This window comes from Dysidea avara, chromosome 2 (genome assembly GCF_963678975.1).
Source record: "Dysidea avara chromosome 2, odDysAvar1.4, whole genome shotgun sequence".
NCBI lineage: Eukaryota > Metazoa > Porifera > Demospongiae > Dictyoceratida > Dysideidae > Dysidea > Dysidea avara.
In genome coordinates, this window is record NC_089273.1 from 11,544,853 (window position 1) to 11,560,707 (window position 15,855).

The window sequence follows — 15,855 nt, forward strand, 5'->3', positions numbered from 1 at the left end:
CCACCCTGTAGAGAGTTCAGCTACAAACAAATCACCCTGTAGAGAGTTCAGCTAGAGGAAGTTACATTGTAAATAGTTCAGCTACAAAGAAACTACCACGTAGAGAGTTCAGCTGCAAACAAATCGCCCTATAGAAAATTCAGCTACAAACAAACCACCCTGTAGAGAGTTCAGCTACAAACAAGTCACCCTGTAGAGAGATCAGCTAGAAACAAGTCATCCGTTAGAGAGATCAGCTAGAAGGATAACCTTGTAGAGAGGTCAGCTACAAAGAAATCACCCTGCTTCATCTTTTCTTCTTCCTGTGGTAAAGAAAAAAATGATAGGTTAAAAAAAGCCCTAAATACAAATACAAAAAGAAGTGAAATCTAATCCAAAACAGCCAAGCTGTAAAAAAAGTGCGGCCCTCAGACAGGCTATGGTGAAAAAAGATGTGAAATCCAAGGTGGCGGCCAAGAAATGGCTGTGATGGTAGGTTAATGGTAAAAATTTTAATAATGACAATTCAGGTGAATTTGTGCCAAGACCAAGCGGCACCAAATTCACCTGAATTGTCGTTATTAAAATATTTACATAAAACACGAATGCGTACTAGGATAGGGCTGAAATTTGGCACACTTGAAGGGCCCATTAAGGAGGATCTCAGTACCAACTGTGGTAGGAATCCGATGAACATACACGGAGTTATGACCGATTATGTGCGCAAAATAAGGTCGAAGGTCTGTCACGCCTACAGGGTAAACCCCTTGGAGGAATGAGTTGACAATTTATATGTAGATGGAGTAACCATCGTAGGAGTGCCTTTTTGTGGTTTGAAAGGAATTGAGATAAGGACTATGGAGATATGACACAAATCCAACCTGTGTCAAAATTACGCGATCGATTTTTACGAATAAAAAACTATTAGTTTTCACATCTACCAGGCAAACCGCTTAGAGCAATGAGCTGAAAATCAGTGCGTAGCCGGAATAATCATCATAGAAAGTCCTTGCAGTAGTACAGAAGAATCGGATTACAAACCACTGAGTTATGATTCGAAAGGCAACTACGTGTAGCAAATGCGAGATCGAGATACTCTAATAGAACAGTCACCCTAATAGAGCATTCAGCTACGTTTATAACTTACTCCATTACAGAATTATAGTACATTGCAGGATATTCTGTACGGAATTCAGCTACAAACAGTTAATCTGATAGACAATTCAGCTACATGCAAGTAACCCTGTAGAGAGTTCATCTAGAAACAAGTCACCCTGTATCAGCTAGAAGAAGTCACCTTGTAGAGAGTTCAGCTACAAAGAAACCATCATGTAGAGAGTTCAGCTGCAAACAAATCACCCTGTAGAGAACTAAGCTACAAACAAACATGCCCTGTAAAAAGATCAGCTAGAAGAAGTTACCTTGTAGAGAGTTCAGCTATAAAGAAACCACAATGTAGAGAGTTCAGCTGCAAACAATTCTCCTGTAGAGAGTTCAGCTAGAAACAAGTCACCCTGTAGAGAGATCAGCTAGAAACAAATCACCCTGTAGAGAGTTCAGCTAGAAGAAGTCACATTGTAGAGAGTTCAGCTACAAAGAAGCTACCATGTAGAGAGTTCAGCTGCACACAAATCACCCTGTAGAGAACTCAGCTACGAACAAATCGCCCTGTAGAAAGATCAGCTAGAAGAAGTTACCTTGTAGGGAGGTCAGCTACTAACAGATCACCCTGTAGAGAGTCCAGCTACAAACAAATCACCCTGTAGAGAGTTCAGTTACAAAGAAACCACCATGTAGAGAGTTCAGCTGTAAAAAAATCTATCACTCTGTAGAGAGTTCAGCTCACCTTGTAGAGAGTTCAGCTGCAAATAAATCACCCTGTAGAGAATTCAGCTACAAACAAATCACCCTGTAGAAAGATTAGCTAGAAGAAGTTACCTTGTAGAGAGTTCAGCTACAAAGAAACCACCATGCAGAGTGTTCAGCTGCAAACAAATCACCTGTAGAGAGTTCCGCTAGAAACAAGTCACCCTGTAGAGAGATCAGCTAGAAGAAGTCACATTGTGGAGAGTTCAGCTACAATGAAACTCCCATGTAGAGAGTTCAGCTGCAAACAAATCACCCTGTAGAGAACTCAGCTACAAACAAATATGCCCTGTAAAAAGATCAGCTAGAAGAAGTTACCTTGCAGAGAGTTCAGCTACAACGAAACCACCATGTAGAGAGTTCAGCTACAAACAAATCACCTGTAGAGAGTTCAGCTAGAAACAAGTCACCCTGTAGAGAGATCAGCTAGAAACAAGTCACCTTGTAGAGAGTTCAGCTAGAAGAAGTCACATTGTAGAGAGTTCAGCTACAAAGAAACTACCATGTAGAGAGTTCAGCTGCAAACAAATCACCCTGTAGAAAGTTCAGCTATGAACAGATCACCCTGTAGAGAGATCAGCTAGAAACAAGTCACCTTGTAGAGAGTTCAGCTAGAAGAAATTACCTTGTAGAGAGTTCAGCTACAAAGAAACCACCATGTAGAGAGTTCAGCTACAAACAAATCACCCAGTTGAAAGTTCAGCTACTGTATGAACAGATCACCCTGTTGAGAGTTCAGTTAGAAACAAGTCATCCTGTAGAGAGATCACCTAGAAGTATCACCTTGTAGAGAGTTCAGCTACAAACAAATCACCTGTAGAGAGTTCAGCTACAAACAAATCACCCTGTAGAGAGATCAGCTAGAAGAAGTAACCTTGTAGAGAGTTCAGCTATAAAGAAACCACCATGTAGAGAATTCAGCTGCAGCCAAACACCCTGTAGAGAACTCAGCTACAAACAAATTGCCCTGTAGAAAGATCAGCTAGAAGAAGTTACCTTGTAGGGATTTCAGCTACAAACAAATCACCCTGTTGAGAGTTCAGCTACAAAGAAATCATCATGTAGAGAGTTCAGCTGCAAACACATCACCCTGTAGAGAATTCAGTTACAAACAAATCACCCTGTATAGAGACCAGCTATATAGAAACAAGTCACCCTGTAGACAGATCAACTAGAAGAAGTTACCTTGTAGAGAGTTCAGCTGCAAATAAATCACCCTGTAGAGAATTCAACTACAAACAGATAACCCTGCAGAGAGTTCAGCTAGAGTCAAGTCACCCTGTAGAGAGAATTCTGTAAAGAGTTCATCTACATACAAGCCGATCACCCTGTAGAGAGTTCAGCTACATTTCAAGTCACCCAGTAGAGAGGTCAACTGCAAATTATCTTGTGGGGATTAATTGACATGTAATAAATATATGCTCTCTTTTTATATTATGAAGTCTTGATATATGCATTATATATATAATTTGTACATTTACCGATAAAATCAGAATGAGTTAAAGTATTTATAAAATCTGCTTCATCTTTTTCTTTTTCCTGTGGTAAAGAAAAAATATATAGGTTAAAAAGTCCCAAAGCTGGCCATAGGCCGGCTTTGGGGTATACAAATACAAAAAGAAGTGTCTAATCAAAAACAGCCAAGCTGTTAAAAAAGGAGTGTGGCCCTTGAAAAGGCTATGGTGAGAAAAGATGTGAAATCCAAGGTGGTGGCCAAGAAATGGCTGTGATGGTAGGTTAATGGTAAAAATTTTAATAACGATAATTCAGGTGAAATTTGTGCCAATTGGCCAAGCGGCACCAAATTCACCTGAAGTGTTGTTATTAAAATTTTTACCATTAACCTACCATCACAGCCATTTCTTGGCCGCCACCTTGGATTTCACATCTTTTTTCACCATAGCCTTTTCAAGGGCCGCACTCCTTTTTTTACAGCTTGGCTGTTTTTGATTAGATTGTCTTTACATTACTTTTCAAATATTCCAATGAGTCAACTGCATGGCATTACGTTGAGTTAATTGATCATGTATATTAATATGCATTAGCAGCTACAATAAAAAAAATAGCCATTTCAAAACAATAATTTATTTCAAAAATTTCCTTGAGGGAGCATCCCCCTAAACTTCCTATCTTGACATGCTTAGCACATGCAGTTGAGCATTACATGAAAGAGATAATTATCCCTGACTAAAGCAACACATCAGATCAACAAAAGTGGTGTGCATGACTATGACCTCCGTTGCAGTCCGTGGATGGCCTGGCCCGGGCCGCTCAAAATATCTCTGTAGTAAGTTGTATTGCATGCGATTAAACAAGTCTAATAGTTGAAGCATGGTATACTGTAGCATTAACTATGCTAGAGCATTACTTATGACATGTAGAAAAACGTTCAGTCTTCTGAAACCGTTTCCTCCATCCACCCAGATAGTCAACCTGCAAATGCTGTACCACCCATACTTCAAAATATTTGTGTATCAGTTGAGTCAGAAGCAGACCCTCTCAATTTGGTCAATGTATAAACTTTGATCAGGTGTAAAATTTTTCCTGGCTACGCCACTGAATATACAGTACTTGCTTTACACATGCACTCATAATTTGCACACCATTTGCACACACTAGTATGTGACCGGACGTGCCAAAATAGGGCATGTGGGCACGGACTACACCTTGTCACACAACTCAGTGCTGGAATAGAAAATCTGCATTCTATAACTTGCATTATAAAGCCAATTAAATGTGTAATAAATGCTGAAAATATCATGGGCATAGCTTAATGGTATTAAAAGTTATAAGCCATGATAGTTTGAAAAATTAGGCAAATTTTATGTGCCCACATGTAGAATATGTGCCCACATGCCCTATTTTCACAGGCCTGGTCAAATAATACTATTTACATGCTTACATGTGTGTAATTATGAGTTATACACACACAGGTATTTCTACATAGATTATGTATGTGTGACTCAATGTAATTATATAGTACAAGCCTGATTCTACAGTGTGGCAATCATGAATACAATTAAATTATTGTTAAGAAGACAGGCTCTAACAGCTAAAAACTGGATATGTGAACAACATGGGTGGATGCAGGGGGTCAAAGGAGGCTCTTGACCCCTCCTCCAAAAATGTTTAGTATATATTATACTAAGATCGAGATACTCTAATAGAGCAGTCACTCTAATAAAGCAGTCACAGTATTAAAGCAGTGTTTAGCAAGCTATGTAAAGGATTTTTATGCACTTCATCAGCTATAAATGCGTAGTTGGTGAGGTCGGCAGCTATTGTCAGCTGGCTGTGACCTTTTTTATTGGTCTCACCTTACCAAACCAGACAATGTAGTGCCTCAGTTCATTTTGACTACCTTTCCATAAGTCTGGAAACGCCCCTGGTGACCGGATTTTGGAAAAGTACCTTTTAGGCAAAAGCAAAATTTTGGGTTAACTCCAATGACATTTTTAAACAGATGTTTTTGCACATTTGGATAAAGTAACTATTATATCTTCTTGCTGTGAAGTTTCACACCCAAACCTTCTTTTTCTTAGGAGATATGGATGATTATATCAGACCAAATAGTAATTTTACAAGCATGGGATACCAATTAACTTACAAATTTGATGATTTGTTCAGCTGCTGAAATGGAGTCTTAGACAATGATACATGGCATTTAATTGCAGAAACGTACCAAGAATACTTCATTAAACTATAAAATCTGTTTTAAAGTATTTTAGATGGTAGGAATGAAACCATTGGTAAACAAGGCAATTGTCACCTTTATCACCCTTAACCACTCACAGAACTCAATACATTACGATAAAGGTTTGTTTGTAATGTATAGGACAGAAAATCGGCCATATCTCAGGAACGTTTAAAGAAATTTAGCTACGCAAAATTTTAACACAAAATAGATGAGCACCCAGTACCTCCTCATTTAAGCTATAAAACAGAAAATTGATCAATGTGCCAAAAAGTTAGGTTTTCCAAGATCGCATCACATATTTTCTTGGAGTAATGGATGTTGCTAGTTTTCAAATCATATAAGGTAAGCAGCTTGTGTTGGCATGTGAACACTATAAATCTCTGGTCAATGAGGTATTTAAGGTCCATATATGTGTCTGAGAGTTAGCAAACCAACCTTTCGCTTTGTTAAGTGAATTTCAGTGGGTTGATTTTATTATTAGCTACAGACCCATAAAAGTGCCTTTTGGTGAAAATTTAAGCACAACGAATCACCTTTTAACAAGTGTATTTTGTAGAGCACCTCACCCAATAACCAAAAAAGAAATGGACAAAATTGTATATAGACGTTCCTGTCCATTTTAATGGATATGAGCCAAAATCCATCAAAATTTACGACATTCCTAGAGTGAGCTATCACAACAGCTGCCACTCACTTCATGGAAATCCAACAGCTTAGGTTATTGTGCCACAAAGTAGCTTACACTAAGCAGCAATTATCCTCCAATAATCAAGTATGTAGGATTAATAACGTGAGAGCTGCATCTAATAGTATGCTTGCTATAAGTGCAATGTTTGAAAAAAATAACTATACGTTTTCAAACATCGTGTTTTACGGTGGTGTCTAATCGACGGAATGAGGCGAACGGAATCAGTGGCCAAATCACGGAGCCACGGAATGGAACACTTTTACAAATGAAGCTAGTGGTTTACTATTGTTGAATATTCCCTTGCAACTTACTAGTGGTACCTCCAGATGATCAAAAAGCAGTGGATCGAAACAAACGATCGATTGTGGGTTCAGTTGTCATTAGTAACGAAATATTACATTTCTCACAGTAATGTTATACACTTTGACATCTTAGCTGATAATTAGAATGCTGCCACTGAATCAGTCTCACTATTAGCTATGCCGGGTCTCACTTTCGAAATTACACAAGTTCATTATACATATTGTCACAATTAGAAAGCTTGTGATAGGAAAACATAGCTGTCCTCAGTGTTGGGGCAACGCGTTACGTAATAATTATCAACTTTGTGGTAACGAAGTAATATAACGAAATATGCTGTAAAAACAGGTAATATAGCTTAAGTTACTTTACTTGCAAATGTAATGCATTACCTGAGTAATAAAGTTACTGTAACGAGTCTAATACTATGTAATATTATTAATTTAAGTAACAAAGTCACTAATCACCTTAGTAATCCACTGAGTAACGCCTAATAAACGACTGGAACATACTACCAACTGATACAATTGAAATTGTAGATACTGATCTATTTATGACTAGACTCGAATTTGTGGTGTTTGGCAGTCTCAAGTTGATGCTTTGTTTGATGTTCGGGTTGTTGACACAGATGCTCCTTCATATCAATCTCGTTCACCTCAGGCTGTCCTTCGTACTGCTGAAGTTAAGAAAAGAAGGAAGTATGGTACTGCTTGTCTGGCGCGTCGTGCCAGTTTCACGCCTCTGTGCTTTTCTGTAGATGGTTTATTTGGCTCAGAGGCTGATTATTTTTTGCGCAGGCTTGCAGACTCTCTATCAGCTAAATGGGAAAAAAATTATAGTGTTGTGATGGGATATGTGAGGGAACGATTATCATTTGCAATTATTCGAGCAGACTTATTAATTGTGCGTGGATCACGAACGAAATGGAGATCACTAAGTTTGGCAGATCGAGCGGCTATATATTGATGAGACATCTTATTGACAGTTGTGACAGATATATTCTTTTTGTTTAATTGCCATATTTATCGTTGTTTCATTGTGTGTATGCTTTAATGTGTTTTACTGTTTAATTAAAAAATGAATAATAATAATAACAATTATTGCAGCACGAATTATGAGGCAAGTTATGAAACTCTCTGGAGCCGGGTTGACTCCTGAACTGGACTGAACTTTTTGCCTATTCGTATTGTTACCAGATTATTTTTCTGTGTTGTATCAAATAATAATAATAAGATGAAAAGACAGTCAAAAATGTTGAACTACTCCAGTTAACAGAAGTTGGTGTTCGCCAATTGCAGAAGACAATGCTGCTTAAGACTGATAATGCTGAGGAAACATCTCTCACTCTAAAGTTCGAGTAGAACTCGAGTGACATTGACTTGATTCTCCTGTATGAATGCTTTAAAGTATATATGGTGTTAATAAATTAAAAAATAAATAATAATAATAATAATAATAATACAATAATTAGAGATAGTAAGGACCATAATGGTGAGCTGAGCCGAAGTGAAGATGCTTGCATTTGGGAACATTAAATTTCTATTGCCACTTTTCTGACCATCTGTGAAGTAGATCTAATTTTTAAAGTAGTTTCCATGGAGCAGTAACACCTGATGTCACAGTCACTTTCTGTGCTGCAGCTGGGTTGATCAGTACTAATTAGGATGACACTGCCGCCAGCATGTCATTACCACATGCACAGCTTTTTACTCGGGCTTGATGGACTGCCCTTGCCTACCACCTCCAGCACAAAGAATGGCACGTACTGGACAACTGAGCAACACAAGAGAAAAGTAGAATAACGCAGCCAGCATGTTACTCGGACAAGAAGGACTCGACTTATTATTATTATTATTTGTGTTTATGTGATTCCTGAGCACACCAGCAGGGCTGACTGTTCAGTAAACAATAATAATAATAATAATAATAATAATACCACCACAGTTGCCAAGAAAACTAACAGACTAGAGTAAGCCACCAATGTTCGACCACCATCGGTTCGGACGCGATTTTTCTTTAAACCCGCAAAGAAAATTTCTGCTCTTGCTATGCCTTTGGATAGGGCTAGGTCATAAACTCTTGCATGCAAAATTTCATACCTGCAGCTTTCTTTGTCTGGCTGCAGGAGCTGCAAAAGTGAACTGTCCGAATGTTCTCAATTCTCGGACAAAATATATATTATCGGTCGAGTGGCACTGCTCGTAATGCTTGAAGCTGATCAAGTCTTTCTATGCTTGATATGAAAGAGCAACTGTTATACTCTCCAAATATATGCAGATATTTGGCTTAGTCACTGTAAAGTGCTAATAATAAATACTTTAGGTTTAAGGAAGAAAATCCATCCCTCCTGGATGAAGACTGAGTGTGGCCCCGACTAGACATTGGGTGACCTGCAGTTCGAATCCTGGGGTTGGAGGGATTTTTTTCCTTACTTTGGCCCCTTTTCTGTTACACCTTATCAGTCAGTCAGTAAGTGAAGTCATTAGGTCTAAGTCCCTGAAATTAGGTTAGGTAATCCTAAGGCTGCAGCACATGTTGCTGTCAGACCTTCAGTGCTGGTCACTGAAAAGTGCTAATAATAATAATAATAATAGTCCTTATTTGCTGTGAATTACAAAGCTCCAAAGTCACCTCTGTCGTGTAATATTAAATTCGGCCACCTGTGAAGCTCGTGCAAATCAAATAGTTACCTATATCGAATTCAAAGCTATTTTTATGAACATTGAGAGCATCAGCTACCGTTCAATAATAAATAGATACATGCACAATGACCGCACCTTGATTTTTGCCCGAATAGCTACATTGCATTTAGGCTTCTCTGACAGTAGCAGCCTAGATACTGCACCCAGCACACACATATACAATCCGAATCGACTTAAATGGGGTTTTTACTATCCCTGTCTTAAAAATGTCAATAGTTTCTCTTCAAAATGTCCATGACATTAGCCAGATAGAAATACTCTAATAGAGCAGTCAATTACTCTAATATAACAATCAGGCAATGCATCATCACATGTAATCAGTATTTAAGCGTTGTAATCATCGAAATTCACATATAAATAGTCCTATTGAAGTGAATATGCCTGAGTGTGACTCTCAGATTTTCTGACTGCTCCAATTGTATAATAGGTGACTGTTCTATTAGAGTGTTTCGATCTGGCTAATGTCCTGGACATTTTGGAGAGAACGTTTTAACATTTTTAAGACAGGGGTTAGTCAAAACCCCATTTAAGTCGATTTGGATTGTGCATATGTGTGCTGAGTGCAGTATCCAGGCTACTACTGTCAGAGAAGCCTAAATGCAATCTAGCTATTCCGGAAAAATCAAGGTTCGGTCATTGTGAATGTATCTATTTACTATTGAACGGTAGCTGATACTCTCAATGTTCATAAAAATAGCTTTGAATTCGATATAGGTAACTATTTGATTTGCACAAGCTTCATAGGTGGCCGAATTTAAGGTTTCAGGACTGAGGTGACTTTGGAGCTTCGTAGTTCACAGCCAATAAGAACTAAGCCAAATATCTGCATATATTTGGAGAGTATAAGAGTTGCTCTTTCATATTAAGCATAGAAAGACTTGATCAGCTTCAAACATTACGAGCAGTGCCACGCGATCGATAATACATATTTTTGTCCGAGAATTGAGAACATTCGGACAGGTCACTCTTGCAGCTCCTGCAGCCAGACAAAGAAAGCTGCAGGTCTGAAATTTTGCATGCAAGAGTTTATGGCCTAGACCTTTCCAAAGGCATAGCAAGAGCAGAAATTTTCTTTGTGGGTTTAAAGAAAATCGCGCCCGAACCGATGGTGGTCGAACATTGGTGGCTTACTCTACTAGCAGTTATTCACAAGACTTTTCAGAATTTCGACCATGCTACATTCATCAACTTGTATAAATCATATATCCGCCCAGTGTTAGAGTATGGTAACATCATCTGGGGACAACAATACATTCTAGATCAAGAACAAATAGAGAAGATACAGAGAAGAGCCACAAAATTGGTCCAGGATCTTCAAAACTGCACATATAATGATCGCCTCACTGCTCTAAACTTGAAATCATTTAAATACCGCAGACTGCGCGGAGATATGATAATGTTCTATCAGCTATTGCACAGCCATTTCAGTCTAGATACATCAGATTTGTTTATTACTGCAACTTCATCAACAACTAGGGGTCACAATTACAAGTTATTTAAACCTCAAGCAGCATCAAGAGTGAGATCTACTTTTTTCACTGCACGAGCCATCAATGACTGGAAGAGTTTACCCAATCACATAGTTAATGCACCCACACTTAATGGTTTTAAAAATTTTTCTCGACAGTGGCTGGTCTACTTTATTGTATGATTATTAATTAGTTAACTATGATTATGATTATGATTAGATACTGGAAAGACAGCACTCAGTGCTGGTTACATCCAGGAGGGGGGGGGGGGACCCTCAAGACAAAAAGGGGGTTAATTACAACAAATCTAGTCCAAAAATACAATTATTAAACTGTTCTAGTGACTCTGTATCGATGATGTGATTAGGGAGGTTATTCCATTGCTTGATAGTTCCTGGAAAGTAACTCTGTTGGTAAGCAAGTGTTCTAGTTGGAGGAATTATATATCTGTATTGGTGATGCAATCTAGTTGGATATGAAGTAGGCTTGAAATACTCAGGGAGCTGGATAGATGGCAAAGCGTGATGTAATACTCTATATAGTAAGTTCAAACGATCAATACATCTTCTGCTCTGTAGGCTCTTCCAATGCAGTTGATCCAACAGGTAAGTGACACTACTCATTGGATTGTAATCCGATGCTACCCATCTTGCAGCACGACGTTGTACCTTCTCTAAAGTATTAATTAAGTATAGCTGGTGAGGGTCCCAGACACAACTAGCATATTCCAGCAGAGGACGTATTGATGTTAAATAGGCTGTTATCTTAACTTCTTTGGAGCATTTACTTATATTACGTTTAAGAAAGTTGAGACTTTTAGTTGCTTTGCCGCAAAGATGATCGATGTGGTGGGACCAAGACATTGATTGGTGGAATATGACCCCTAGATATGGATGCTGACTATTATTGTATATAAATTTTTGCTATGTAGTTGCAAATTTGTTAAGTTCTTTTTGTACAGATCAGGCTTTACAGGCTCTTTGAGCCTTCTTTACCTGTAACGCTAATACTAATACTTAACTTGTTGTACTGATATTTGAACCACTATAAATCAGAAGCCGCGAGTCTTTTAGATTGAGAAATCGGCACCTAGTATTTCGCCGATTTCGTGATTTGCAGTAAAAACATGGAATTGTAAGTGCAGCTTCTTGCAAAGGACTGAGTCGAACTTTCTTATTAGCTGTATGTTATTTATTATTATTATTATTATTATTATTATTGTTTTTCAGTACACATATAAAAGATACTGAAAGCCACTGACAAGTACTGCCAGTGACTCTACTACAATTAATTACAGTAAATAATTACTTATAACAGTACCTCATATATTGGTGATGGCGACGCTGTTGAACAGTGGCAGCAGGGACAGAGGTAATGGAAGGTATGAACGTTTGTATCATTGAATTGCCGCATGAAATGATCCCACATGTAGTTGTACAGTTTGTATTTAATAATGTTTGTGGACAGAGATCGACAGAGATAGGTATATTTTTGGTAATGAGTTCCAGAGACGTGGTAAGCTATAAAAGTAAAAGTTCTGAACAGTGCTATCTTAAGTTGTTGTGCGGTGAAAACATGCATAGTAATGGATAAACGTCTATCTAGGTGGCTTACAATGGCTCGTTTTTGTGTCTGCAAAATCATAAAAAATGTGTTTGAGTTGCTCTGGCTCTTACCACGAGAGAAGCCAGATCTTCCTCACAGCATGGTCATGCAACTGGATGTTCCCTCAGTCTATAATACAAGTTTGAAAAGAATCCTAAACTGTATGCTATCTGGCTAGTGACGACGAAATATTAAGGTGATTTTACGAAAAATAATGCAGCCCACTGCTTGTGTAATTGAAATTACTTTACTAATTATTGGGTTAATTGCAACACTAACCACTTACACTTCAAATATATCAACCGGATGGCACGAAGCCGCAGCTGCTTTGGTGGAAGAGATCGCCGACAGCCCAAATTGGCGATAAAATGTTTCAACATCACCAGCCAGATAGCATACATCATTGGATTCCTTCCATCTTTGCAGTATTGACTAAGTAAGCATCCAACCGTGTCACCATGTGGTGAGGAAGATCTGGCTTCTCTCGTCGTAGATGGTAGTGCGTTGAAAGCAATTTTTTCGATGCTGCTTTGAAGAAAGCAACCTTGTGCAAGCAATGCAGCCAGACATTTGTCAATAACTATGCACGTTTGCAGAGCATAGCAAGCCTAGATAACACCTAGCAAATAAAAAGCTCAAACCATTTCTTTGACAGTAGCTAGAAACCGGGGCTAGAAACTGACCAAGCTAGGCCTAGGTCAATTTCTAGCTACGGTCAAAGATATGGTTTGAGCTTTTTTTAAAAGCTCAAGCCATTGTAAGCCACCCAGCTAGACGTTTTCCCATTACTATGCATGTTTGCATAGAACAACAACTTAAGATAACATACAGCTAATAAGAAAGTTCGAATCAGTCCTTTGCAAGAAGCTGTACTTACAATTCCATGTTTTTACTGCAAATCACGATATCGGCGAAAATACTATGTGCCGATTTCTCAATCTAAAAGACTTGGGGCTTCTGATTTGTAGTGGTTCAAATATCAGTACAACAAGCTAAGTATCCTGCAGTAATAAAAAAATTGTTTAGTGAATGTCGATTTTTTTTCATTGGAGACCCTACCATTGCTGTTGGAACCCTCGTGTAAGCACCAATGGTAGTCTGGCGCCGTCCGTACCTTCGCATAAAGTAAGAGTCTGGTGAAATACAGATACTAAATCATTTCTAGCGCCCAGATTCGGTGCTAGCCAATTAGTGCATGCCAATGACGTTCACACAGAAATCACCTTGGCAACACAATGCTTTTGTTCGAATTTAAGTGCAATCATCTGACGTAACAAGCATTACGTGCGCTGTCTAATTAAATTCCTTTTGAAATGATTAGGTATTTGTATTTCACCAGACCCTTACTTTTTGCGAAGGGGCGGGCGACGCCAGACTACACCAATGGATGAACGTCCACTTCAAATGCATTGAATAGCTGAATGGAGTAGAGAAAAACCAACACAACACCGAAGCCAATCCAAGACTATAGAGTATACATCACCCCACTTAGCTGATAGGAGGGAAACCAGACGCTTGTAGAAAACTGTGGCCTGGTGAGCCAACTCCTCGTTGCTGACATGACGATAACCTATAGTTGTAAAAGAAGCACTCAACCTCACAATTTTTCTGGCCCTAAGCTCGACGCTTGATAATCTCATGCTTTTTAAAGGTAGATGAAATCGATGAAGAACTGTTAGATTGGGCAAGCGATTAAAAACATGAACATCAATAAAACATCTCTCAGAACGGCCACCCTAAAAACCATTCATGGCAATGTTCAAACAAACCACGTGCACAGCTACAATCAATACAATATTACACACTGTACACTCACTTTGTGTATGGGATGTAAAAGAAGACAGTATATCTAGATGGGTCGGAACAATATATGAATGTGCTTTTCAACTGTTACGCCTAATTTTATATCCTGTTTTTGAACCAAAACGCAAATCACGCGAATCTATTATTGGTGGAGAATTTACTTTATCTACGATGACGTCACGAGCACAAGATGTTCATGTTATTTTGGAAATTTGAATAAGCCACCAATGTAGGACCGCCATCGTTTCGGACGAGAATTTTCTTTAAACCCTCCTGCAAAGAAAATTTCTGCTCTTGCCATGCCTTTGGAGAGGTCTAGGCCATAAACGTTTGCATGCAAATTTTCAGACCTGCAGCCATCTTCGCCTGGCTGCAGGAGCTGCAAAAGTGACCTGTCTGTATATTCATGACCTGTCCGTGGCACCCCCTTCAGTGTATTTTATTTATTTATTTATTTATTTGTACTGAGCAGTCAGCCCTGCTGGTATGCTCAGGAAAAAAACAACAACAAAAAACAGTTCTAACTTAACATACAGTAAACCAATTGTTCGACTGATTACAAGCTAGTACTAGTGTGGTTATATGATTGTAAAAGTGATGTGAACGAATCTGGATCAGACGTTTCAATGATGTTAACAGGCAAGGTGTTCCATTCTTTAACAGTTCTTGAGAAGTAGCTGCTCTGATATGATCTGGTGGATGATGATGGAATTATGAGATGCAATGGATGGTATGATGTAGTGTAGATCATGCTATGGTTTGCTGCCATGGAATCCTTACCTTTATTCGTCATAATGAACTAGAGCTGTACCGATATGGGATTTTGGCATGTACCGATATCAGATAAAAAATATATATATCCGATATGGATACCACCAAAAGAAGCTATAACCTATAGTCGATCCGATATTTGCATTACAAACAAAAGTCATAGTTAATCTATGCAAAAGTGTACAGTTACCTACTCTACAACAACATGTGAATATATTCATTGCTCACTCTATGCCTGTGGTAATAGTGGCTTGGGTTTCTATTGTGTAATCCAGACAATTACCACCCACAAACATTTTTATGCATACTCCCATGGAGCCTTAAACGGATATTTCTGCATTACTCCGCATTTTATTGGCTTGTGTGAAGGCTGGTACAGTAGGTTTTCTTGTGACTGTTCTTTTATTACAAAGGTACTATATATAACTGCTTCATTTATTTAAAACTGATAAGCTTTCCAGCAGCAAACACTAGAATCGCGTGTATTTGTATGGCTTCTCGTAGCGTAGCGCTTGCTGTCCAGTGAACAATAAGTCACTGCTACTGAACAGCCACATGGATAACGTAGAAAACCAATATTATAACCCGTTTATGTACAAAATATTGCTGTATAAATATCGGTAGCGGTATCGGTCCTCGTACTGTTCTATACCGATGCCGATATTGGTAAAAATTGCCATATCGGTGGCCGATATTTTGGCCGATCCGATTATCGGTACAGCTCTATAATGAACTTCATTACTTGACAGCTGGATGGTTACAAGAGGTCTGTTATAATGTTGCAGTGGAACCACCTGTTACATCTTAATGGAGAGAGTATTGCTCCTGTTTCTGCTATTCGTAATGATGAAGCCCGTGCAGATGTTCGTGCGACTCGGTTTAGGGGTAGACGCCGAAATGCATTTTTTTAATATAAGGGGTTTTCACCCCAACGAACCAGGTTATTATTATATTTGTTATTGTGCAGAAATAAAA

At 38.6% G+C, this 15,855-nt stretch overlaps 1 protein-coding gene across 1 annotated transcript in view; it reads right to left on the reverse strand.

Moving 5' to 3' along the window:
- LOC136246607 (uncharacterized) overlaps positions 1–14,177 on the reverse strand; it is a 102,058-nt gene extending 87,881 nt beyond the window's left edge. Inside the window, exon 1 of the mRNA XM_066038133.1 lies at positions 14,123–14,177. The gene's annotated coding sequence lies outside the window, so the exon portion shown is untranslated. The remainder of the gene's footprint in view (positions 1–14,122) is intronic.
- Positions 14,178–15,855: the final 1,678 nt, after the last annotated feature.